At 38.8% G+C, this 25,859-nt stretch overlaps 1 long non-coding RNA gene across 3 annotated transcripts in view; it reads right to left on the bottom strand.

Moving 5' to 3' along the window:
* Window positions 1-25,859, bottom strand: part of LOC139167761 (uncharacterized) — a 150,936-nt gene that overhangs the window by 40,434 nt on the left and 84,643 nt on the right. For 2 of the 3 annotated variants that reach the window (XR_011559188.1, XR_011559187.1), the window contains exon 5: window positions 13,130-13,338. This is a non-coding gene — a long non-coding RNA (uncharacterized lncRNA). Of the gene's footprint in view, window positions 1-8,204; window positions 8,865-13,129; window positions 13,339-25,859 lie in introns of those variants that run through there. The other variant, XR_011559186.1, reaches the window with a different exon arrangement.

Here is a 25,859-nt window from a genome sequence, read left to right as displayed (position 1 = left end):
TTGATGCATCTGGCCCGCAGCCTGGGAATTTGAGAGACCTGGTTTCTAAGATGGGAAATACAACCTAAACACATCAGGCAGGGAGGGGCATTCACTTGACAGGGGAGTGTATTTGGATTATCCTGCTCCTTCTTTAAAAGTAAGGCGACTTGGTCAATTGTTTCTTTGTTATATTAAGAAGGGAAGAGCTGAGAAAAACCTGCTAAAGAATAATGGGACTCTACCAGTGATGGGCTCCTACGGGAACGGTCAGGAATGCAGTTCCGGTAGCAAAATTTGGAGCTCCACCCCAGAGCACCCAATTTGCACTGAAAGATATTGAAACAAAATGCATGAGCCACACCCACAGTGTGGTAGTAAAAATTTTGGTAGCCCATCACTGGACTCTACCCATGTTGTGATTTCAGTGTTCTTAACCATGTATTGAATTTGGTGGTGTACCCTGTTTTCCCAAAAATAAGACATCCCCTGATAATAAGCCCAATCAGGTTTTTGTGTACATGGCAATAAGGCTTATTTCAGAGTTCAAAAAATTATAAGACAGGGTCTTATATTTGGGGAAGCACGGTAGAAACATAGAATCATATGTTTGGAAAAGACTTGGAGGTCTTCTTGTCTAATTCACTGCCCAAGGCAGGAATCCTAATTCAATATTGGACAAATGGTTGTCCAACACTATCTCGAAAACCTCCAATGATGGGGCACCCACAAATCCGGAAGGTAAGCTGCTCTACTGCTCAATAGTTTTCACTGTCAGAAAATTTCTCATTTCAGGTTGGCTCTTCTTCTGATGACCTTTCACATGTTGGTTTTTGTCCCATCTTCAGGTGCTATGCAGAATAATGCCCTCTTCACTGTAGCAGCCCTTCCAGGGAGACTACAATTGTGTCTCTTCCCAGTCTTCTCTTTGTTAAACTAAACATACCTAGTTTGTTAATTTAAATATGCCTAGTTTGTTAGAATAAACATACCTAGTTCATATATTTGAGTGAAAAGAAGCAAGAATGCATACTGTGTTTCAAAACATACTATGTAAGTCTTGTAACTGTGTTACACTTTCTGTGCATAATATGTATGTCTTGTAATTGTGTTACAATTTCTATGCATAATATGCAAGGCTTGTACTTGTGTTAAAGCAACAAACATTTCATGCCAAGATGAGGAGTCATAGATAAAATGTCATGTATTATTATTATTATCATCATCATCATACTTGGAACTGCCTATATATGCAGACACTACCGTAATAAATCTTTGATTAGAACTTGAATTGTTATGTTTTTACCAGTCCCAGACTGAACTGAATTGAATATTAATAACAACAACAATAACAAAGCCAAATAAACTATTCTATTCTGTTCTGTTCTGTTCTGTTCTATTCCTAATCCCAATCTCATCCCATCCTATCCCATCCTATCCTATCCTATCCTATCCTATCCTATCCTATTAATATTGTTTGAATAAAGATCAATTAAATGCACACATGCATGTCTAGATTTTTTTTTAAACCCACAAGAATTAAGATATTGTCCCTGCAAACCAATTAAAATTAAATTAACTGATCACCTCTGGTCTATTGATAGACATTAGTGCATAAACATTTATTTGTGCCATACTACTCTGTCTTTTGAAATAAACATTGCAGCCCATTGACCTAAATAAATACACCAGAAAATGCGAGCCCAAATACATTATGTTTGAGGTCAAATACATTATGTTTTCTAAATAATATTTCCTCAGTTCTTTATCAGGAAACAATATCTATAGGAAAGCCTTGTCATATATTGCTTATGCTCATTTTTCATTTTTAATTACAAATCATAATACCCTTTTGGTGTTGTTACAGGTAGCCTTCAGGTTAGGACCACAATTGGGAGAGGAAATTTAGTTGCTAAGTGACATTGTCCTAAAGTGAAATATCAGGTAGCCACATTGTGAAGGCATTGCGAATTGTCATAGTGGATTCCAGAAATCCTGGTTGCCACTGTAAACATGGACAATGTGGGTTGCTAAACCAGGATGCAACTTCTCACTTCCTACCTAGTTCCCTGTTGACCTTGCTTGTGGGAAGTTGGTAGGGAAGATCAGAAATTGTGACTTTGTGATCTTGTCTCCTTGTGATATCAAGCCAGATGCTGAAAACCCAGTTCATGACCCCATGACTATGAGGATGATGTGATGGCCAGAACTCCAAATCCCCTCATTCAGTACTGTCATGACTAATAATAATGATGAAATTGAACGGGTCCAAAGACAGGCTACAAAAATGGTGGAAGATCTTAAGCATAAAACTTATCAGGAAAGACTTCATGAATTCAATCTGTATGGTCTGGAGGACAGAAGGGAAAAGGGGGAACATGATCAAAACATTTAAATATGTTAAAGGATTAAATAAGGTTCAGGAGGGAAGTGTTTTTAATAGGAAAGTGAACACAAGAACAAGGGGACACAATCTGAGCTTAGTTGGGGGAAAGATCAGAAGCAATGTGAGAAAATATTATTTTACTGAAAGAGTAGTAGATGCTTGGGACAAACTTCCAGCAAACGTGGTTGGTAAATCCACAGTAACTGAATTTAAACATGTCTGGGATAAACATATATCCATTCTAAGATAAAATACAAGGAATAGTATAAGGGTGAAACAAATGGTAATAACTAGAGGACTACTTGTGTGTACCTCTTCCTCACCCCATAAGATAAGACTGCAACATAATTCCTTCTTTACCTTTCTTCTATCTTCTTGGACTCTTTATTCACATGCTTTCATTCCTTCTTCCTCCTATTTCTCTTATTTCCTCTTTTCTTCCTATTAAAAAGTTCATGGGTTTTTTTTCACTGGGGTTAAATATTATATCTGGTAACCTTTTTGTTGGCGCAATAGATAATTACATTTCCAATTCGCTATTATAGTAATGACAGATGAATTCTAATTTTCATTTAAACGCTTTACATTGGAAAATGCCCTGCAGCTAATCTCCAGAGCATAAACTGAAAGCCTTTTTAAAAAGGGAGAATATTACTGAGGGACAAAATTGCTAAATCTAACCCAATGGGTTTTTGTACAAAGAACAGTTAGTCACTTCCACTTTCTGCCACTAGGAGGCAATACAGATCCATTTGTCTGCAAATTTTGTAACCAAGTTTTGGTTCATACAAATGAATCTTATATGGCTTCTTTATTACTAATACTGCTTCTTAGGTTTCCCCACATTCGAGCCCAAAATTTTATGTTGCTGAGCAAGACAATTGTTCCATGAATCTTGCTTCATTTTATGACTTTTCTTTGACTTTTCTTTGCCAGTTCTTAAGTGAATCATGCCATTGTTCAGTTACTAGGACACTTTTTAAAAGCGAATCTGGATTTTTCGTTGACTTTGCTTGTCAGAAGGTAGCTAAAGTTGGTCACACAACTCTAGGACATTGCAACCCTCATAAATGCATGCCGGTTGTGAAGGGTCTGAATTTTAATCACATAACCAGGCCATAGGGGTGCTGCAACATTTGTAAGTCTGAAAAATGGTAATAGATCATGTTTTCCGGTGCTGTTGTAACTTTGAACTAACCCTAAACACATGGTTGTAAGTTGAGGCCTATCTGTATCTGAGACACAAAAGCATTTGACTCCCTGTCCAGATTTGTTCTCTGTCCCAAATAATGACCTCATGAGAACTCGCCTGTCAGAGGTGGTATTGGTTCTTTCAAACTCCTCTGCTACTGGTTCTCAGAACTACTCAAAATTTCCACTACCTGTGGTGAGTGCTCGAGGATGAGGAAGACATTAGAGTGGATAATCAGTGAATAACATCCTCGCTAAAGGATATTGCTGAAAAGGCAAGAGGAGTTGCATAGTAAAAGATATTAGCTTACAGCCTTAGTCTCTTTGGGGTGCGATGTCACTTCCAGGCAGTATAACAGCAAAGGATCTTGGGTAATTAGGTGTGAGATTTCAATGCTGTTCAATGGAAGAGGTTTTAGAGTGGAGGTGTGCTTGAAAAAGGTTTCAAAACCATGATTGCTGCCTCAGAAAAAGACATTCTCTGCTGGATGTTTTTTGCCCGGGAGTTTGTTGAGCTGCTTCATATTCTTGGATGATTAATAGACTTTGTTATCTAAGGAATGCCATAGGGGCCGAGTTTGGTGCCTTTCCCAGACCTTGTAGATGCTTCGTTCTGGAGAGAGAAATAGCTCCCTTTTTCCTTGCCATTTTAAATCTGCTTTTCACTGTGTGTGCTTTTATAAATAAATAGTGTGATTTTACCATGCAATAAGGGACTTTTTGAGTCAAAGGGTTCACTCCGAGGGCCATACACAGAACACTACTGGTTCTCCAGAACTGGTCAGAACCTGCTGCAAGAGCATGTTGTCAAGGCTTGAACTTGTCAAAGAGACAAATGGCAAAGCAGGAACCTGAAGCTTGTGCTCCATGTTCTCCTCTTATACAGTATCATAATCAGACCACAGTTTGTTTGTTTCTTTTCTTTCCAGAAGCTACCTAGCTCGATACAATAGAGCAGTGATGGTGAACCTTTTTTCCCTCAGGTACCGAAAGCGGCATCGTTCATGAGAGAGTGCCCACACACATAATTCAATGCCTGGGGAGGATGAAAATGGCATCCCTCTCCCCCACCAGGAGGCCCTCTGAAGGCTGGAAATGGCCTGTTTCCTAACTTCTGGTGGGCCCGGTAGGCCTGTTTTTCACCCTCCCCAGGCTCCAGAAGTTTCCCTAGAGCTTGGGGAGGATGAAAATGCTTTCCCACAACCCAGAGGCCCTCTGGTAGCTGAAAATGCCCTCCCACAGCCTCCGTGTGAGCTAAAAATCAGCTGACTGGAGAACACATGCACACTGAAGCCGAACCAGGGCAATGGCTCCTGTGCCAGCAGATATTTATTTATTTATTTACTTACTTACTTACTTACTTACTTACTTATTTATTTGTATGCCGCCCTTCTCCGCAGACTCGGGGCGGCTAACAACAATAAAAAGACAATGTAAACAAATCTAATATTAAAAATAATCTAAAAAACCCCAATTTAAAGAACCAATCATACATACAAACATACCATGTATAAATTCTATAAGCCTAGGGGGAAGGGAAAATTTCAATTCCCCCATGCCTGACGACAGAGGTGGGTTTTGAGGAGCTTGCGAAAGGCGAGGAGGGTGGGGGCAACTCTAATATCTGGGGGAAGTTGATTCCAGAGGGCTGGGACCACCACAGAGAAGGCTCTTCCCCTGGGTCCCGCCAGACGACATTGTTTAGTCGACGGGACCCGGAGAAGGCCAACTCTGTGGGACCTAACTGGTCACTGGGATTCGTGCGGCAGAAGGCGGTCCCGGAGATATTCTGGTCCGATGCCATGAAGGGTTTTATAGGTCATAACCAACACTTTGAATTGTGACCGGAAACCGATCGGCAACCAATGCAGACTGCGGAGTGTTGGAGTAACATGGGCATATTTAGGAAAGCCCATGATAGCTCTCGCAGCTGCATTCTGCACGATCTGAAGTGCCATAGGTTCGCCATCACTGCAATAGAGCACTTAATTTGTGTGCACTGTTGCCTCTGTACTGCTTTATCTTTTTATGCTGTTGGAGATTATGGTTTGCTAGTCCTGAATTTGCAGCAGGCAGTCATATAAATTGAATGAATGAATGATCTTTGCCTTTGATAAAATAATGAATGTAATCTGATTCATTATTCATAAAATCAGGAAAATTATTTTAGGAAAGGCAGCAAGTGCAAGGACCGAATAATGAGACTGCAATTTGAACTGGATACATTGTCAACATTTAGCCAAGAGCAAAGAAACTTGGCACTGTTGTCCCGTCTGCAACAATTCATTTGATGGACATCCAAAAATCTGCCACAAATACTTCAACGGCCTGGAAAGCTCTCCTGAAAAGCAAACCCCTGCTGATATAGTCTTGATATTTCACTGATATAGTCTGGGTTGTGATTATTTCTTCTTGTCCGTGTGTGTTTGGTAAGTTTACAGTGTAGTCATTGTTGAAGAAGACACCTAAGAATATCTTGGACAGTCAAGAAAATAAACAAACAGATTATCAATCGAATCAACCTGGATTTCTCACCTGAGGCACAAATGACCAGGTTCAAATTATCTTTCTTTAGACAACATTATATGAAACATAGAAACATAGAAACATAGAAGACTGACGGCAGAAAAAGACCTCATGGTCCATCTAGTCTGCCCTTATACTATTTCCTGTGTTTTATCTTAGGATGGATATATGTTTATCCCAGGCATGTTTAAATTCAGTTACTGTGGATTTACCAACCACGTCTGCTGGAAGTTTGTTCCAAGGATCTACTACTCTTTCAGTGAAATAATATTTTCTCATGTTGCTTTTGATCTTTCCCCCAACTAACTTCAGATTGTGTCCCCTTGTTCTTGTGTTCACTTTCCTATTAAAAACACTTCCCTCCTGAACCTTATTTAGCCCTTTAACATATTTAAATGTTTCGATCATGTCCCGCCATTTCCTTCTGTCTTCCAGACTAAACAGACTGAGTTCATTAAGTCTTTCCTGATACGTTTTATGCTTAAGGCCTTCTACCATTCTTGTAGCCCATCTTTGGACCCGTTCAATTTTGTCAATATCTTTTTGTAGGTGTGGTCTCCAGAACTGAACACAGTATTCCAAATGGGGTCTCACCAGCGCTCTATATAAGGGGATCACAATCTCCCTCTTCCTGCTTGTTATGCCTCTAGCTATGCAGCCAAGCATCCTACTTGCTTTTCCTACTGCCCGACCACACTGCTCACCCATTTTGAGGCTGTCAGAAATCACTACCCCTAAATCCTTCTCTTCTGAAGTTTTTGCTAACACAGAACTGCCAATACAATACTCAGATTGAGAACACTTAACACTCTGGAAATGGCTCTAATGCTGGGAAGGTACAAGAAAGGAGCAGAAGAGGATGAACAGCAAGGTGAACAGATTCAGTTACTTTGACTGTGGGAGACTTGAAAGAGCAGGTTAGGGGCAGATCATCATGTAGAAAATCTAGCTAAGTGGCTGTTAAGAGTTGACATTGATTTGATCGTATATAATAATCAGCCAAGTAAGATCCTATTGAACCTCATCTCCTTTTATCTTTCTCTCTCTGGAAGCACTTAGGAGCATTAACGCACCAAGCACAGCTATTTGTTTATAACTTGTTTGCCTCTCTTTTATTTCAACTTGCCAGCGGTCACATCAATACATGATGCTGAGTAATGACTAAATCCCCAAAATCTTTGTAGGAACCTAATTTCAAATTCAGGGACATAATGATTACCATATATCCCAAACAAGGAATTACCGTATTTTGGGGAGTATAAAACACACCTTTTTCCTCCCTAAAAGAGATTTAAAATTCAGGTGCGTCTTATATTCTAAATGTAGATTTTGTTTTCCGAAGCTTTTTCCCCCCAGCCCTAACCAGGTGCTAATGATCTTCCCAGCACTTACCTTGCAGGCTCTTTCATTGTTACTCTTTGCAAAGAATGTTTTCCAAGCCCTAAGTCTTTGCAGGTTTTTTTTCATTGCTCTAACTTGCTCTGAATAAATTTCTTTCCAGCCCTAACCAGGTGCTAACGATGTTCCCAGCTCTTACCAACTTGCAAGCTCTTTCATTGTTATTCTCTGTGAAGAGTGTTTTACTGTATTTGTAGGGTTCTCAAAACTTGCTCCAAATGTTTCTTTCCAGCCCTAATCAGGTCCTAACAATGTTCCCAGCTCTTACAAGCTCTTTGATTGTTATTCTTTGTGAAGAATCTTTCTGAAGCCCTAAGTCTTCCAAGCAGGTTTCCCCCCCCCCCATTACTCTACTTTCTACATATGTTTCTTTCCAACACTAGCGAAGTGCTAATGATTTTCCCAGCTCTTACTGCCTTGCAAGCTTTTTCATTGTTACTCTCTCCAAATAAGGTTTTTTAAAGCCCTAACCAGGGGATAAAATAGTGCTGAAGCTGACAAGACTAAGGATGCTAGCAGATGAATATCTGGTAAGCAGATTATTTTCCCTTTTTTCCTCCCCAAAAACTAAGGTGCATCTTATACTCCAAAAATACAATAAATCTCACTGAATTCAGTTGGATTTGTGAGTACAAATGCATAGAATTTTAGCTTTTGGAATGAACCAACAAATAGACCTGGATAAACTAATGAATATCTGCAGATTGTCAAATTTTGATCACGTAACCCTGGGGATGCTGTGATGGTTTTAAGGACCCAATACAAGTCATTTTTTCAGCATCATTGCAACTTTGAAGGTTCACTAAGCATTGTAAATCAAGGCCTACCTGTACTCAGAATATTTTGCAACCTCCCAAAAAATAAGTTACAACTTCCCTGGGAAGAAAATTGATGCAAGATCTCAAGCCTTTGGAGTCATAGAAAAAGTAGAAAATGCCAAAAGTGTATCTCATGGGGGAAGAAAACTTCTTAATTTTCCTGGTCTTCTTACTCTATACGTCAGCCTCTTTCTTCCTCTAATGTTGCCTTCTTCTGCCATTATTTCTATCTATTATTCACTCTCCTGGTACATCTGGAATTCCTGCAAGCCATTAGCTGTCTCCCCAGATTTGATGGCCCCTTGTTCCTATTATTTCTAGTTTCCCCACTGTGCCAGAATTAGCAGAATAGAACTATGATCAAATGAACTAATAAAAATGTTAAGCGCCTGGAATTTTACTTAAAGACATTCGTTTTTTTATCTTCCAAAATGTACATATTTCAGCTTGTTTGAAGTAATCTTGTCAAGTCCATTCCAAATGAAATCTAGAATATTCAACAATATGTATCTTTCCATCACTTTGAAGTCCAAGCTGCTCACACTTCCCAATCATGTTATTCTCCCCTAGGATTTTATGGAAATGGAAAGTAAGGGCTGGAGACCACTAGAAAAATGATCACTCAAGGACATGTTATTTATGCCTTATGCAGATATATGCAAATTTCTTAGAAGTTATCACAGTAAGGTCAAGAAGTTGAAATCTCTCCCACTTAACAGTTATCTCTTTTTTCTACATAGACAAATTGATATTATATTATTGATATTATATATCAAATTATTCCAAATGAAGGTTTTATATAAGTCTTCTCCCTCTAGCATCTTCCAGCTATGTTACTCATCACATCAAGCTAGCCAACCATCTGGTTATGCAGTCAGGAAATCAGGATTAGAACAACAGTTAGATCAGTAATGGGCAGCCAAAAATTTTACTGCCACACTGTGGGTGTGGCTTATTTTGTGGGTGTGGCTTAATGGTCATGTGACTGGGGTGGGAGTGGCTTGCTGGCCATGTGATCAGGTGGGAGTGGCTTGAATGATCAGCATTGTTCAAGGGAACTGTTAAGTCCTTGACTTATAACCATGACCTTTAAAGCCCTTCATGGCATTGGACCAGAATACCTCCAGAACTGCTTTCTACCGCACGAATCCCAGCAGCCAATAAGGTCCCACAGAGTTGGCCTTCTCTGGGTCCCGTTGACCAAACAATGACATTTGGCGGGTCCCAGGGGAAGAGCCTTCTCTGTGGTGGCCCCGGCCCTCTGGAATCAACTCCCCCTGGAGATTAGAACGGCCCCACCCTCCTTGTCTTTCGCAAGTTACTCAAGACCCACCTATATCACCAGGCATGGGGGAATTAAGACATCTCCCCCAGGCTTCTTTATATTTTATGTTTGGTATGTATGTGCTGTATGGTTTTTAATTGTTGGGGTTTTTATATAATTTTATTATTAGATTTGTTCCATTGTTATATTCTGTTTTATAATTGTTGTGAGCCACCCCGAGTCTTCGGAGAGGGCCGGCATGCAAATCTAAATAATAATAATAATAATAATAATAATAATAATAATAATAATAATACCAGTGTCACTCGCTGAGGTGACAATTTGCTTCGTGTTTCCCGTGCTCTCCTTCCTGGGTCGCCCCCCTGCCTCAGGCTGGGTAGCTAGGCGAACGGGTGCTGCCAGAAGCATAAATGCTGCCAGTGCCACTTCCATCCATGCCTTCTGCTTGCACTTCAGGTGGGAGGTAGCTGTGTGAGGCTGGAAGGGAGGCAGGCAGGAGAGAGGGAAGCTCATACGAGGCCAGGAAGGAGGAAAGAGGAAAAAAGCAAGGAGCGCAGACACAGCAGCAGCAGCAGGGGAAAAAATGGAGAGCTGAGCCAAGACCAGTAATCCAGGAAGTGACAGCCACCAATCAGCTGGAGCTGCGCACACATCTTCATTTCTGCCAGTGGAAGTGCATTCCACCCGATCCTGCCTACTGCGCACCCCTGAGTTAGAAGAATAAGTGTCCTAACCAATAATAGATAATGATGGAAGCAAAGTTAGAGATCAACTCTAGGCCTCAAGAATCAGTTCCTCTTCCTTGCTGGCCTTTCCAACATAATTTCCTGATCTTGAGGTCAAAGCATACATTAGAGATTCATTTGCTAATACTCATTGATTGAGCCCCAAGTCTGGAATTTTGAAACATTAGCAAGAACAATAGCAAGAAAAGGCTTAGGTTAACTATTCATCCACCATTAGTAATCCATGTAATGTAATATAACTTTTCATTTCAGCCCTCAGCAGAGGAAAGAAAGCCAGAAGTAAATCTGTATGGAGATTTAGGACATCATGTCTATATCAAACTTCTTCAAGGTCAAAGCTCCATGATTATGGCAGCTTTTCATTATATATATTTCAGTAACCCTGTAGATTATAAAGACGGAGCAGGTTATCTCTTTTCAGGCAGGATACAACAAACAATTTTGATAGTTTAACATTTGGGAAGGCTTCGGTCCAGAGAGATTCAATTAATTTTTCATATGCCCTGAACAATTTCAAGATGTTTCTTTCTCAACTTGAACCAAAAATCCCAGCTCCTATCTAGATCTGTACTATAGATATAGATCTATAAGCAACAGCTGACTTCAAAAGTGTCACAGTTGGTAATTACCATCATGTGTGCTCACTAATGCGGATATATTGGAATCTCACAGAAATTGGGCCCTAGGAATTTTCCCGTATGTGTGAGCTCCCATTTGGGTTATGTCACTGTTGGGAAGCATCTTCAGAACATAACTTTCTCTCATTTGAAATAAATGGAGGAATTTTTAAATAAATAGGTTTTGACCTTTATGTAATCCTCCTCTATAAAGAAATATCTAGGAATATCTTTTTTTTAAAAATTGTAGGCGGTGAAATCACATTCACCATCATCAGGCTGAAGTTCCAAGCTTCGTGCTGTTGTAAAATGGAACAGCACGAAGCTTGGAACTTCAGCCTGATGATGGTGAATGTGATTTCACCGAAACGTCGCATAGACATGCAAAATATTACACAGGGCAAAACCCGAACTCAGAACAATCTACATACATGTACCCGTGAAAATTTACGAAAAATATATATATATATATATATATATATATATGTGTGTGTGTGTGTGTGTGTGTGTGTGTGTGTGTATATATATATATATATATATATATATATATATATATATATATATATATATGTAGATTGTTCTGAGTTCGGGTTTTGCCCTGTGTAATGTTTTGCATTGATTATATATATATAATCTTCAGGCTGGTGTTTCTGTCCTTGTTCTAAGGCGAACACTGCAAGATCTAAGCTGCCTTCCTTCTATAAATACTGGTGGCTGCATGTGGTTTGATGGCTCAGCAATTGCCTAATCAACAACCATTAACTAATCAGCATACTTCAGCTACATCAACGACCCCAGATGTTACCCCACTGACTCACCAGGAAGTTTCTAAACAGCAGGCAATTGCTGAGCCATCAAACCACACCCAGCCACCAGTATTTATAGAAGGAAGGCAGGTTAGGTCTCACAGTGTTCACCTTAGAACAAGGACAGAAACACCAGCCTGAAGATGATGAGTGGGGCCTCATCAAAACGTCGCCAGAAAATTCCAAATCCTACACGGGAAGAAACCCGAATATACCAAGACCATCATACCTGTACCCGTGAAAATCTACGAAAACATATATATATATATATGCATATACAGTTGTACCTCTACTTATGAAATTAATTCATTCTGTGACCAGGTTCTTAAGTGCCCAGTCAGGCAGAACATTAAGTAGAAAAGTTTGTAAGAAGAAGCAATTTTTCCCATAGGAATCAATATAAAAGCAAATAATGTGTGCAATTGGGGAAACTACAGGGAGGGTGGAGGCCCTGTTTCCTCCCAGGTGATTCATAGAGAGGCCCCACTGAGGCTTCTCCCCACTTTTTCCGGCCCTGCTTCCTCCCAGGAGATTCCTAGAGAGGCCCCACGGAGGCTTCTCCCTGCCTTTTCCGGTTACAGTCTCAGAGGCTTGGGTTTTAAGTGGAAAATGGGTCTTGAGAAGAGGCAAAAAATTCTTGAACACCCGGTTCTTATCTAGAAAAGTTTGTAGGTAGAGGCATTTGTAGGTAAAAGTACCTCTATATATGTAGAGAAAGCATCCTGAGCAAGCAGTCCAGTTAACACACGCTTGGGAAATAAAAACTGGAATCTAAGCACTAAAATATGAAGCAAGTATATTTAGCAGACTCACCATTTCAGTTGAAGTTTAGCAACTGAAGTGAACAGTTATTGACAAACAATCCTAGTGAAATTACATCATGAAAATTTGAATGCAAGCAATGAAACAAGTTGTGTGTGTGTGTGTTTGCATGTGGGTGTGTTTAGTTTTTCCTTAACTTTCTGATTTTATTGCATTTTTCAAATAAGAGAAAATGATCTGCTGCCATGCCCACATCACATTTTTTCCCTAATTCAGAAGTTTAGTATTCATATATTAATTGAACTTTAAACTGGCAAGTAGGCAAGTTATATCACAGAAGAACATACCTTTGATGAAAATCAATGACTCTTTTCAGAAATATTTTCATGAAAATAATCTCTCCCTCATGAAAACTAGTGCCAAAAAATTTGGACTTTAGTCCAAATTATAAGAAATGCTTTAGTCCAAATTATAAGAAATGCTTATGGGGAAAGCACTAGATGATAAATAATGAAATCTTTGTTCTAAAGAGCTCTTACATTGGCACCTGATAGATGTAATGGACACATTGATTGGGAAACCAAGAATGCCAATGCTTTAAAAATAAACACCCACCTGTTTTGGATTCGGAAACTGATGTTTTGAGAAGATCAAGCAACACAGACTGTGTTCACCCCCTCAGATCTTTGTGAGGTAATGCTTTGTATCTTATATCTACAGAAGTTCATTCAGCACACAGACAGGACAAAGTTTTTTTTATAGTGTGGCACCAAATTTTGTATGAGGCCAGGCTTATAATATCACTGTTGTGCTTTCAGATGAATCTAAAAACAAAACAAAACAGGGAGAAGCACAGTGCTCATTTTTGTAATTGGCAAGAGGTTCAAAACACTTCCATATCTTTTCCATTGAGTCCTTTTGGAGTGAGCGGCATATAAATACAAGAAAGAAAGAAAGAAAGAAAGAAAGAAGGAAGGAAGGAAGGAAGGAAAGAAAGAAAGAAAAGAAAGTAAGAAAGAAGGAAGGAAGAAAAGAAAGAAAGAAAGAAAGAAGGAAGGAAGGAAAATAAGAAAGAAAGAAAGTAGGAAGGAAGGAAGGAAAGAAAGAAAACAAGAAAGAAGGAAGGAAGGAAGGAAGGAAGAAAAGAAAGAAAGAAAGAAAGAAAGAAGGAAGGAAAGAAAGAAAGAAAGTAGGAAGGAAGGAAGGAAGGAAAGAAGGAAAGAAAGAAAACAAGAAAGAAAGAAAGAAGGAAGGAAGGAAGGAAGGAAAGAAAGAAAGAAAGAAAGAAAGAAAGTACACTGACCACAAATCTTTCCTAACAGGAGGCAGCTGAAAGGTTCCTGGTTGATATCAAGACATAGGCAGGGGAGAAATTCTGTCACCCAATCACCACTATGCCATCTTCCTACCTTACAAAAATATCACTTGCTCCTATATACATCAATACTGAAAATAATTACTTAACTGTATGCTCTGCATATTGATTATTGAGCTTCTTTTATCAAATCCTAATATTGTCTCAATTGAACTTTGTACAAGGGTTGCAGGGGAAATTACAGCTGGGTTTAATGTTGTTTTCTTCCCTGTTTTTGTTATTGCATTTGTACTTGTCATTTTTAAACTTTGCACAATTTTATCCTAAATATTATTCATATATTTAGTCCCATATCTACATGGGGCTACCCTTGAAGAGTGTTCGTAGACTGCAAATAGTCCAGAATGCAGCCACGTATAATACCTACGCTGCGTGAGCTGCACTAGCTTCCTATTAGTCTCCGGTCACAATTCAAGGTGTTGGCTATTACCTATAAAGCCCTACATGGCTTAGGGCCAGACTATTTCCGGGACCGTCTCTTGCCATATACCACCCAGAGACCTATAGAAGCACACAGAGTTGGCCTCTTCTAGGTCCTGTCAACTAAGCAATGTAGAGCTGGGTGGGCCATGGGGGAAGGTCTTCTCTGTTGCTGCCCCAGCTCTATGGAACCAACTCCCTCTGACATCCGTACTGCCCCACCCTACTGGCCTTCCGCAGCTTAGAGGCCATGAATTGACATCTATCATGGCCAAATTGTGTGAATGGTATACATATATGTTGATTGGAAAGTTAAACTGTGGGATTTAACTGGGGTTTTATAGCTTTAGACTTTTACATTTGACTTCTTTTTTATTGTATTTGTATTTTTTATGTTATTGTAAGCCTGCATCCTTCAGGATTGGGCGGCATGGAAGTCGAATTAAATAGATAGATCGATAGATCGATAGATCGATAGATCGATAGATCGATAGAGCGATAGATAGATAGATAGATAGATAGATAGATAGATTCATATATTATTGTGTCTTTTTATTCTTGTATGCCGCCCTGAGTCCACTTGGAGAAGGGCAGCCTGTAAATTTAAACAAACAGACAAACAAAATTTATATATATTATAATATTTCATAACCTTTTTACTTTGCTACTACAAACGTTGGTTTTTTATCAGCCTCCTTACTTTATTTTAGTTTCTAATTCTTAACTTATCTTACTGATACTATAACCGTTATCTATTTTCCTCTATAACATCATGTAGTTTCATATTTTTCTATGACTTTAACTGATTTCTTATAACTTAATTGGTTAAATAGTTTTTCTGTAATAAACCACCTTAATTCTATAACAATTATAACAATATTTGGAAAAAAATATCAAACTCAAGGTGTTTAGATCTGGCCAGCAGGGCCACCCTGGAAACAGCAAAGGACTGACCCACTTTTGCTGACATGCTTCTGCCAGTGAAAATGATGCTTGGGAGGGCTACAGGTAGCCCTCCCGAGCTTAGTTTTCACTGGCAGAGGGTTGACGTCAAGCTGGCCATGCCTACCTGCCCTCCCAAGGTCAAATACTCATAGGACCCTGATATGGCCCTCAATGAAATCAAGTTTAACACCCCTGGATTAGAGACTTTTAAAAAGTTATTAATCAAGAGCCAGTTGGGTGTAGCAGTTAAATCATCAAGTTAAAAAATCAAGATACGACAAATTCTAGTCCTGCCTTATGCATGAAGTCAGCTGGGTGACCTTTAGCCAGTGTTTATCTCAACCTTAAGAAGGAGGCAATGGCAAACCATTCTGAAAAAATCTTGTCAAGGAAACAGCAGGGCTTGTCCACAGTTTCCAGGAATCAGAGGAAAAAAGGTGGAAGAAAAAGGTTAGTACATTTGCAGACCATCAAACTAGATGCCTTTTTTTTAAAGATATAAAAGGATTTTTTTTTAAAAGCCAGAATCTAATAAGTGAAAGCTATTATTTGCCAGAACAAAATTCCATCTGCAATATTTTAGTTTTCATTCATCTCTTTGGTCTTCTGTGGATTAATTAACTGATTATTTTTATTTTCTGCCAATTAAACTATTGCAGTCTTGCAGTTCTACTGGAACATAGTTTGACCTTCAACTGTGTAAAAATTTAATCTGCTATTTAAATAGTGAAAATATAATAATAAGCAGAATCTGCCAGTGCAGTTGAAACAATCTTCCAGTTTTAAAAATGTTTTTCTACTATAAAAGTTAATGCAAACCAGTAAAGCTGATAAAATCTGGAATTTTCATCATAAATAGGAAGAATTTTTGGTGGAAGGTTTTGTGGCAAAGAGTAGAATTTAAATTCTAAAGTTTTTCTATTTAACTTATCAACTTGTTGTTATTCACGACTACTATGGAACGTCTAGGAAAATATATTTTTCAAGGGAACAGAATGCAGCCTATTAAATTTAGATCAAAAAGAAATATCCACCGAGCAGTAGTAGAAAGAAGGGAAATCTAGTGATAGAAAGACCTAGTTAGCATGCTTTAGTTAAACAAACATCCTTCTTGCTATTTTGCAGCTGAATGTAGTAGAGCAAGGACAGAAAGAAAAGGAAAGATCAAAGCTAAATCTAATAGTACAGAAGAATAAAAGTGAGAGGGAGTGATGTGAATAAGAGTGATTCAAATAGGTATTTGGTAAAAGACACCAAAATGTGTCAAAGAATTTTTTAAAGGGAAAACGTTACATGTGGAGAAAAATACAGCTTTTGGTATTACCTTTGCACCATCCCAATTTTATTAAAAGATTATGTGGATGGGGAAAATGGACATGAAGTTAATATTGCGATAATTCCATTAATGGTTGAACTTCATTAAGGGATTTAGATTACAATTTGAAGTGCTCTGCCAACCATTAGACTTTTTTTTTTTTTTTAAACTTTTTTTCAAAGCAAAAGAGGGAAGAATCACAAAGAAGCTCATTAGCTTTAAAAAATGAGAGCTAAGGCATAATGAACAGTGCAGACTTTTTTTTTCTACATAAAGAATTCGAGACAACAGAGCAAAGGGGAAATGGGGGAATGTATATGACCACTTTAGCCTTGGCAAACGTATGATGAAAGTCGGCAAACGTATGATGAAAGTCCCCCACTAGTATTATTAATAATAGAACAGGTGGCCTTCTTTGCAGGCATTAGATATCATTAAACTATTTAGTGCAAATGGAACAACTAGCTAACATAATATAAAGATAAAATTAAAAGACATTAAAAATGGCTGAACACTTATGGGATTTTGGCCATCAATCAGATCTCATATGTCTTCCTGCAATTTTGCAAGATTTCATAGCATATGTTATTTATTTATTTACGTATTTAACTTTCATGGGCATTACTCAGAGAGGGCACAGGGGCTATGTTTCCACATAGATAATGGACCTGTGTAAAGTTTTGTTGCAGCAAACTCATTTGACAAAGCTTTGGCAAATCAATTTGGATAATGAAAAAAATTCACGATGCATAGATAGAAAACTGATATTCTAAATCAAATTGGAACAAAATTGCCTCTACCAGCAGCATTCGAAAAAGAGAATTCCTTTCCTATAGCGAAGGATTTTAAGCTATGCAAGAGCAGTTAGGGCACCCTGAGAATTCTGAGAATTTGTGGACGGTATCAAGAAAAAGCAAGGCTACTAGCATTACAGAAATCTGTTTTTGCAAATTGGATTTTACCCATAGTCCATACTAAATTAGTTCCATATGATCGTGATGATATGCAGATTGTCTTCAGGGTATAAAGCAGTTGGGACTAGAACTTCAGTCCTTAAGTAATGCAGTTGTTTAGTCACTCGGCCTGGTTTTATTACCCTTTTTGCTGTGGTCATTAAACGGATCTGGTTTTCACCATTGAATTTGCTTGTCAGAAGCCCCCTGGGAAAATCACAAACTGTGATCACTATGATGCTGCAACTGTTATAAATACACACCAGTAGCCAAGCACCCAAATTTTGATCACTTGATTGTGGAGACATTGTGATGATTGTAAGTGTGTAAGTCACGTTTTTCATTGTTGTTATAACTTTGTACAGTTATTAAGATGTCATAAGTTGAGAACTATAAATAATGATTTGTCTACTTGATTTCAGTGGTCATTATATAAGGCAATAGATACAGTCTTGAACTAGGAAATAAGTTTTAGTAGATTGCATAGACCAGACAAATTAATTAAATTGTTATTTAATCAAGATCCAATCCGTAATAGTTTCAATCTTACTCATCCATCCATAATAACATTTTATTTTACTTTGTTAGTAGGTATACCAATGCTAATCAAAGCAGTAAATATAACTACAAATTAAACAAAAATAATGCTCTAAATGTGCCAACAAAATTCAGGTTTAAAGAACAGCCTTTCTGAAATCATATCATATGAATCTCAGTGATGGAAGTTCACATCTTCCTTTATTAATTTATCCAATGATGTTGAAATAAGTGCACCCATCTTTGTCTATACTAGAACCACAATCAATTCTTTTCTGCTTCAACTTCCTGCTGATTTGCTCAGGGGAAGATCATTGGAGATAATTTAATCTGAAGAGGAAAATCCGCTTAGTTATTTTCCAAAAGACTTGCTGAGTGGGCTAAGTGGAGCTATTCATGGTGGAAGAAATGGAGAGAGGGAAAGAAATGTAATAGTTATACTTCCCAAGTAAAGACTGGACACAGAAACACTTTTTAAAATAAAACTCTAATACCTAAGAAACGTTTGATGGCTGTTCTCAGGCACTCTGGTCATTTCAAAAAATTCTTGCATAAAGAGGCAAGAATCTTATAAAATATGTTTTTTACAATAATTTCCCTTTTTAGGATGCATTCGTCAGCAGTACAAGATAAAGGTGGATAAAACAGAATTATAATTTGTGGTTCAATTCCATTCATAAGTAAAATCTCTGCTGTAATTATATTATCTCATATTTTCAATTACATGAGTTCTGTTCTCACCCTTTTCCTTCTACTAGTTTTCTTTTAAAAGAATCCGTTTTTTGCCTTAGTTCCCGTAGCAAGTGTAGACATCTTTATATTTTTCTTTCAGATACTTCCTCCAATCAGCCTCTTTCAGAGAATAGAAAGCCCCCAGGCCTTTCCCAGCTGTTGGAGGGCCCACCAAAATAAAATAAATAATAACATGTAAAAATAAAATAAGACACAAGTGCTTTAAACTTTATGTGGAACACGGTTTAAATCTTTTTAAAAAAACTATTTGCAAGTTTTGAAATATGTGGACTTCTTAAGCTCCAGCTTAAGAGATGGGGTGGCACAGTGGTTAGAGTACAGCATTGCAGGCTACTTCAGTTAACTGCTAGATGTAGTTCAGCAGTTCAAATCTCACCACCCATTCAAGGTTGACTCAGCCTTCCATCCTTCTGAGGTGGGTAAAAGGAGGACCCAGATCATTGGGGAAAATATGTTGATTCTGTAAACCACTTAGAGAGGACTGTAAAAGCACTATGAAGTTGTATATAAGTCTAAAATTATTTATTTATTTATTATTTGGACTTTTATGCTGCCCCTCTCCAAAGACTCAGAGACTAAATGCTGTTCATATTAAGCCAAGTGGTCCTCCTTGTGTCTGACCTCATATAGAATTCAGAGATTCCATAGTGAACGTCTATCCCAGTCCCAACAAGATACGGGTTTTCCTGGCCTAAAACAATTTTCCTGGCATGTTGAGATATGTTGAGTTTACAACATCTGTTTGCTGGCTGGGGCTTATGAAAATTAAAAACTCATACAAATAGGGGGAGTGGGAGGTCGCAGGTTGGCAAAAGCTAATCTGACCCATCATGGCCTACTTTAATCCCCGCTGTTTTTGCAATATATGCTTTGGCTGTGATCAGTATCTCTTTGCTTTCTTTCTTACACTAAGAATGCAATATACCTAATTATGGTGCCTCTGCTCTCTATAATTTATGTTTCCTCCAGAGTCCCTTTCTCATTTTGTGTGATATTCTCCCTTCTGTCTCTCACACCCTTTTATGCTGCTGTTGTGTATGGTCTCATTAGGTTATCGGTGTAATTTGGATTGGAGGCTCCTTAGAGTAGAAACCTTGTGTTTGGCCTAATAGATAATACCTCATCATGCTGTTAGATGTGTCTTCTGGGACTGTATTAAACAGGAGTGGCAGATTATTAAGAAGAAGCATCTGGCACTTTGTGACACCTGGGGTCTGTTTTGCTGCGGCATCAACAAAGTATAATAAAGTATTATTCATCAGATATACGTTCTAATGTAGCACTAGATGTACCATCAACATTTGAAGCTTTAGTCAGACAACTATACAACCGGTGAACACTGGCGTTGGAAAGGGTTCTGGGGTAATATGGACTAATGTTGACCTCTCTGTTTTTATAATCAAAGAATACTTTGGGTTGCAGAATCATGTTCTTGTATTTTACCTGCCTGAAATGTGAAAGGTCTACATAGGTGTGATAGCTACACCTATGTAAGTATAGATACTCCATCAATGCTATTGTTAGTATGGAATTTAGGTAAGTTCTCCCTTATTTGGGAGAACTTGGAGCCCTTTCTCAACTCTAAAGTTTGGACAGTGTGTTGCCAAGGAATAACAACTGTGTGACTGCTGGAAGTGTAACCGAAAGCCTATGTAACTGTATCTCCCCATGCATTCTTTCAGCACTTTAGAGAGGTCATGTGAACCTCTCTGCAGTAGTAGAGTCTCAGCATACGAAGTATGGGTTCCACTTGTGTATATATCTACCACCAAGATTAATGTTGCACAGAAAACATTCTTCAGTGTTTTTTTCCCTAACAGTTGTCACTGAACTCGATGAAAGATAATAATGTCCTTTTCAAATTTTCTTTCAAGACAGGAGGATTCCGGTCAAATTTTTTATAGGGCAATTAGCAATGTTTTTGTCTTGCTTACATTCAAGGTGATGGAAGAATATGTGTGTTTGCTCTTGTGTTATCATTTTTGCCAGTAGTTTGTAGCCTCCCTTGTTTCTCACACTTAAATCCCAGGAAACTGATAATGATAACTCCTCTATTAAGTTTTTTCACAACAGGTAGTGTGGTCAGCCAGGGAGTTTTAGATTGCTGGAAATATGCAGTTATAGAAAAACAATAAAACTAGCAGGTTGCAATCTCTAATAGTAAGTTGGAAACAATGTCAAGGGAAGTTCGAAAGACATTCTCAGCAGCCTGAGAATAAGGTACAAAATTAAAAGTTTCTTTAGCAAGGGGCGGAGACTTTTAGAAACTGCAAAATACATTCCAGCATAGCATTAGTACAAATACTTGGTTTATTGCTCAGAAGTTTGCATTTATTTTTCCTACTTCCTCATCCAAACAGATAGTGCCAACTGATTTGGGGGCAATGCTTTACATATTAAAAAATGAGAAACTTTATCATTAGAATGATATTGCTGTGAATTGTTGCAATTTTTTTTCATCCAATGCAACAATTCTTCATTTACTTGTGTTATAAACTCAAAAAATATAGAACCAAAAGACACCAACATATAGCGAGGCAATATATTATTAAATTAGGCATTCTAAGCTGAAAACCTTACTTAAACCCTTTTTTACAGTTCTTACAGGGAATGTGGTGGTGATATAACATGAAACCATAAGATGGCCTTTTCTACTCCAGATTAATTTTTTTAAAGAAGTTTAGGGAGGCTTTTTGAAAGTAAAAAAGTTCTGCCTGTTCCTACTTGAGACTTAATGCACTTATTCTAGTTTGTCTTCTCTTAAACACACACACACACACACATGCTGGATATTTACAATGGAGTTTTAAACCAGATATTAGCAGTACAATCTTCAGAGCTTCTGGGTTTGGAAGGGGAAAAAAAGGGCTACATATTATCCACAGGCTGCAAGTTACCAATTCCCCTCTAGCGCACCACATTTCAAGGTCCTATGATTTGACCTCTCCCCTCCCATAAAAACAAGGAGGAGAACTGCCATAACTCAGGTGCCTCTCATTCCCAACCCTCCAAAGCCAGTCCAGAAGAATACTATGGTCGTAGTATCAAAGTCCGCTGATAGGTCCAGGAGGCCAGAATGGTTGCACCATCTCCATATCATGGATGAGTTTTTCTTACTTTCCTTACCAGTTTGGAAGTGCGCGCACAGCATCGGAAGTGCATCACATCCAGGCACTGACTCTCTGCACATGCTCAGAAGCTTTTGTGCATGTGCGAAGGGTTATTTGCCAGACGCTTTCAAGCAGCATTGACCAGAGTACTAGTTTGGGGGGCGCGTGGCAAGCCAACCTTCACTACTGGTTCAGCGACTGTGGCCAAATTTCCGTCACTGGTTTACGTGAATCAGTCCAAACCAGTAGCAACCCACCACTGCTCCATATCAAGCTCTCCAAAGGTCATCAACAAATGTGACCAATGTTGTTTCAGTGTTGTGCCAAGGCCTGAACCTAGATTGAAGAGGGCCCAAGTAGTCCACTTAATTCAGGGCTGTAGCTGTGTGCCAACCACTTTTTCTTCAATTTTCCCTAACCAGAAAAAATTGAAAGCTGGTTGAAAATTGACTGATACAATAGGATGGCATTTTGAGATATGGTATATCAACTCTCAAATCAATATCAATATAGAGTCGGGGTGGCGCAGCAGGTAGAGTGCTGTACTGCAGGCCACTGAAGCTGACTGTAGATCTGTAGGTCAGAGGTTCAAATCTCATCACCAGTTCAAGGTTGACTCAGCTGTACCACCTTCTCCTACAAAGAGACATTAACCACCACTTGTATCCAAACACCTGCCACCTCCCAGAAAACCAACCAGGAAGGGCATGGGTAACAATGACCCCCCCACTTCTTCAAGAGAAACTACTCAAACTCCATCTGGATAACCAGACTCAGATACTGTCATCTCCAAAGGATCTGCCCAGCTAGAATTCAACTCCAAGCAAAGTGGGCTGACCTTATCTGACAGATACCAAGAGTATTTTTCATAATGAACCTGCATGGGCTATACAGTGGTACCTCTACTTACAAACTTAATTCGTTCCGTGACCAGGTTCTTAAGGAGAAAAGTTTGTAAGAAGAAGCAATTTTTCCCATAGGAATCAATGTAAAAGCAAATAATATGTGCAATTGAGGAAACCACAGGGAGGGTAGAGGCCCCGTTTCCTCCCAGGAGATTCCTAGAGAGGCCCCACCAAGGCTTCTCCCCACCTTTTCCGGCCCTGTTTCCTCCCAAGAGATTCCTAGAGAGGCCCCACCGAGGCTTCTCTCTGCCTTTTCCGGTTACAGTTTTGGAGGCTCAGGTTTGTAAGTGGAAAATGGTTCTTGAGAAGAGGCAAAAAAATCTTGAACACTCGATTCTTATCTGGAAAAGTTCGTAAATAGTGGCGTTCTTAGGTAGAGGTACCACTGTACTTTTAAAAAAAGCCTACCGTGTTTCCCCGAAAATAAGACACTGTCTTATATAAATTTTTGCTCCAAAAGTTGTGCTACGTCTTATTTTCGGAGGGTGCCTTATATTTCTCAAATAAGACAAATTCACAGGCAGAAAAGCTGACACCCCCAAAGAAAGTGTACCATACGGTACACTGATTACAGTACGGTACCTGTCAGTATGGCACCCACACACACAAACGACGGCACTTATATGGTACATTATACTCCCGCTATTGCAGCTTTTGGCCACCAGAGGAACTCCACTACGCACTGTAGTGGAGACTGTAATGGCGGTGAGACAGCAGCAGACTGTGTCTGCTGTACTGGACGGTAAAAAGCAATGGAGGGGGCCAGCAGGAGACGCCACATTATTATGGTACTGCTATGAACAGCTTTGAATGGTACCGTATGTTTTTCCACCGTACTGTATGTAAACTTGACTATGCCTTATTTTCGGGGGGTGCCTTATATTAGCAAATTCTGCAAAACCTCTGACATGCCTTACTTTTGGGGTACGTCTTATTTTCGGGGAAACAGGGTATTTGGCTATCTACTGATGCAATGAGAGCAAATATGGAATTCTGCTTCACTGACCTTATGATCACCAGTTAAGTCCTAATATAGGACTTATATAGGATATCTCTTACCTCTTCTAGATCATCCTCACTCCTTGTCTTCCTCCAGTAGCACTGTAGGCATCTCTTTTGTTGCTTCATCTCCCTGAATCATTCAGTAAACCATGGGGCTCTATGAGATCCACATAGAGAAAGTTTGCACAGTTTGGTCCATGGCCTCGGTCACCTGCTCATTCTAAGCTGCATCAAGAACCTCGACAGAACTATGTAACAGAGTTTGGGAGAAATCTCTAAGCTTCCTCTGAAACCACCCTGGGTCTCTCAGGTGTTTGGAATGGACCAATCAAATAAGATAGGTGGGACATTTTCAACTACTGTATGTGGCCACCTGGAAGGTATCTGGTTGGAAGAGAAGAGGAAGGGAAGAGGAAGAAGACAGAAAAGTATGTTACATAGAATATAAGCCTTGTGGAGGAAGATCCCATTGCGGAAGTATCAACCTTTTATGAATGCAAGGGGGAAAACACAGTCCCACTGATTATAGGCATAGGTTACCTGCTGTTATGACCCAGCTTTCAGAATCTGGAGCAAAAGTAAAGGAAGGACTATAAAAAGATTCATCCTGATCTAGCCATGAACTTCGATAGAAGGTATTTCTCAGCTATCTGATGAGTATTTGAAGCCATAACTTCATACTCAGCTGAACAGAGGTATAACAGAAAAACAGTATCTGTTAGAAATAATGGTCCAGATTATTATCCAAAATTTTTGATTTTCTAGAGATCCAGAACTTTCCTTTTTTTAAAAGTGCCATTTGGTTGCAGCACATAGTTCTTGAATCATTTTTTGGCTGCAGGCAGTGCTGCTCCCCACTTTCCTGAAAAGTATACATGATTTATTTTCCTTTGGATGACATAACTTTGGGAAACAGTGATATCTATGCAACATTTGTTTTCTTTGTAAACACAGAAGCATCTGCCTCCTATGGCTAAATTTGCAGGCCAGGACTCTCTCTCTCTCTCTCTTGGCCTTTCTGAATGTAAAGGAGGAGTTGCAACCCCCCCCCCCAAAATTCATTTACCTCTTTCCTTTTATTAAAGGATTTCATATTCCAAAGGCTGGAGGAAACAGAATTCAGGCTGCAGAGGGACATTTCTGCCCTGTTAAAATATATTTGGAACATACAGTATTCCAGCTTGCTTAGGCCAATTTAATAATGATTGCTAGATATATTACAAGAAAATATCCATCTCAAGTCCCCTGGTAATAGGTTTCTTTATATAGTGTTATTTTGCTGGCCGGAGCTGCACTTTGCTCATTGACAATACCAGCCCTGATATAAAGTTACATTACAATGGAAAAAACAAATCATATTGTTGAATGCTTTTGGCTTTTAAAATGTTTGAGCATATATTTGCAGGACAGCAAAGATTTTGGCTAAGGTAGCTACCAAACAAAGTCTAATATGTACCAGTATATATAAATTTAAATATTTCCAGTGAAAATTTAGACTTGTCTGGTTTCAGAAGATTTTCCAATACACATATTAGAAACATAGAAGACTGACGGCAGAAAAAGACCTCATGGTCCATCTAGTCTGCCCTTATACTATTTCCTGTATTTTATCTTACAATGGATATATGTTTATCCCAGGCATGTTTAAATTCAGTTACTGTGGATTTACCAACCACGTCTGCTGGAAGTTTGTTCCAAGCATCTACTACTCTTTCAGTGAAATAATATTTTCTCACGTTGCTTTTGATCTTTTCCCCAACTAACTTCAGATTGTGTCCCCTTGTTCTTGTGTTCACTTTCCTATTAAAAACACTTCCCTCCTGTTGTGACCTTATTTAACCCTTTAACATATTTAAATGTTTCAATCATGTTCACCCTTTCCCTTCTGCCCTCCAGACTGTACAGATTGAGTTCATTAAGTCTTTCCTGATACATTTTATGCTTAAGACCTTCCACCATTCTTGTAGCCCGTCTTTGCGCCCGTTCAATTTTGTCAATATATTTTTGTAGGTGAGGTCTCCAGAACTGAA

Source organism: Erythrolamprus reginae, chromosome 5, assembly GCF_031021105.1.
Source record: "Erythrolamprus reginae isolate rEryReg1 chromosome 5, rEryReg1.hap1, whole genome shotgun sequence".
Taxonomy (NCBI): Eukaryota; Metazoa; Chordata; class Lepidosauria; order Squamata; family Dipsadidae; genus Erythrolamprus; species Erythrolamprus reginae.
This window is presented reverse-complemented; position numbering and strand designations above follow the sequence as displayed.